This window comes from Ceratotherium simum, chromosome 39 (genome assembly GCF_057802395.1).
Source record: "Ceratotherium simum simum isolate JZ-2026a chromosome 39, ASM5780239v1, whole genome shotgun sequence".
NCBI classification, from domain to species: domain Eukaryota; kingdom Metazoa; phylum Chordata; class Mammalia; order Perissodactyla; family Rhinocerotidae; genus Ceratotherium; species Ceratotherium simum.
In genome coordinates, this window is record NC_141938.1 from 4,883,178 (window position 1) to 4,885,303 (window position 2,126).

Genomic DNA, 2,126 nt, shown 5'->3' on the forward strand with positions numbered 1-2,126 from the left:
GTTTTAAAAAAACAAAAATAAAGACATTTTAGTTATATGCTCCTGACAGTTTAAAGTTTCACTTTGTTTCCAGAGATGGTGTATGCTGGTTGAACTGTATAAGCCTGTCAGCCAATTGGGGTTGTAATCAGGGCAGTACGATGGCCAGTGTCTCCAGGTCAGGCTGTCAGTGACAGGGCAGTGTTGACAGCCTTTAAGCACTTGTGTCATTGGTCCTATTTAAGATAGAGGGCTTGAATTGAATTGATAGAGGGTTAGTGTCCACACCTGCTGGCATTTTGGGTCCAGCCCCTCTAGGGCTGACTTCCAACGCACACCATCCCCTCAGCTTGCATTGCAATTATGGGTGAGTGCTATGTGGTTCCAGCAACTTTCCAGTGTCGCCTGTCTGGGGTTGAGAAGAGGCCCCATGACCCGATGGCACAAAAGACAGAGTAAGGCCAGCAGCAGCGAGCATCCACAGTTTATGGTTTTGCCTCTGCCCACTGACTGCCCCATGTGAAGATGTGTCACGGGGCCGCTGTAGGCCAGCAGCTCCTTGGTGGCCTCCTCCAAAGTGGGGTAGGGCCACGTGTTGTGACCATATTGCCATGCTGTTATCTTCTAGTGTTGCTGGTGTCAACCAACCTGAGTGCCTCTTCACCCTTTTAAAGATCCACATGGTTCCTTCAGTGGGTCTGGGTACAATTATTTCCACTTCCTGTTGGGAGGTATGGTTAGGAGAAATGAGCCATCCACTAAAGCCACTATACACTGGAATTTCAGCTGGTGTTTGCATATCATGTAGGGAAGAGTGGTCCAGCAGCAGCCTAGTGGGTCTGTGTTCTTCTAATGGGCCAGGACTATATGTGACCAGGGGCTCATAGCTAACCACCTGCCCCTGATTAGGTTACCAATGAATATTGGAAGGCAAGATGATCCACATTTTAAATATGTGAGGAGACTAAAAATTCTTGGGAAAATGTACATAATACTGTCCCATAAGATGAAGGCATCAGATTCCCCCATGATAATCATCTGAAGCATGGCTGGAGGAGCCCAGTTGGTGTGAGGAGAATGACGGCCATATGGCTTAGAGTTTAAAGTTGCAAGTGCCCCTGGCAGCAAGGGAGTCCACCTCGGCATCCATTTACCTTCTGGAAACTTAAGGAGCCAGGATTTGACAAGACCGTTGTGGCGGTCAGTAATGCCAGAGCCTGTGGCTGGTATGGGAGATGAAGTTTTCATTGGATGCCCTGTTGGAGAGCCCACTGTTGGGTTATGTGGGTAGTAAAATGACGTCCTTGATCTGAGTCAGTGATGTCAGGAGGTCCGAATGGGGGCAGGATATACTTAGAAAAAAAGAGATTACCTGCTCCACAGAGGTGTTCCTGGTGGGTGGAGCCAGCAGTAGGTCACTAAAGGTATCCACATTTGTAATGGCAAAGCAGGTAGTGTCCACAGACGGAGGAAGTGGCCTTACAAAATCATCCTGCCAGCAGCTAAAATGACAGTGCTGTCTCAGAATCGAAGCATGAAAGGAGTTTCTCATGTTTGGTTTGGTTTGGGTGCATAGTGTGCAATTCAAAACAATGCATTTTGCAAGGGCTGCCAGAAAGGAAACACTCCTGCTGCGGGCCCAGGCCAGTGTGGCAGCAGCTCCCCCATGACCCAAAGAGATATAGGACCATCCGGCGAGGGAATAAGGAGGATGGAAGTGGTGACTAATGGGCCAGAGTGGTGACTAAGAAAAGCCAGAATAGGGGAGCTGATGATAGATTGATGGGGGAAGCTGCAGTTTTGTGGTGGTGGGTGGAGTCCACATTTTTTGGTAAAGAGTCAGTGGTTGAGAGCCCCAAACAAGTGGTAACTTATTCTGGCAAGTCCTGCCATTCAGTTAAAGACAGCCTGTGGTGTGGTAGCATTTGTATGTTCTGAAATGTGAGTAACCTTAATTGTGACGGGTGCCTGGGGAATATCCCTACAAATTGAGGTACTCTAAATGGGACAGCCTTGAATGTGAAAATTGTCCCACTGCCATTGGCCTGATGAAATCACTAGACTATTAGCAACTGCCAAGGGGTCAGTAAAAATGTGGACAAGAGACTTGTCATGGGCAATGGCGCTCTGCACAGCCATTTGTACTG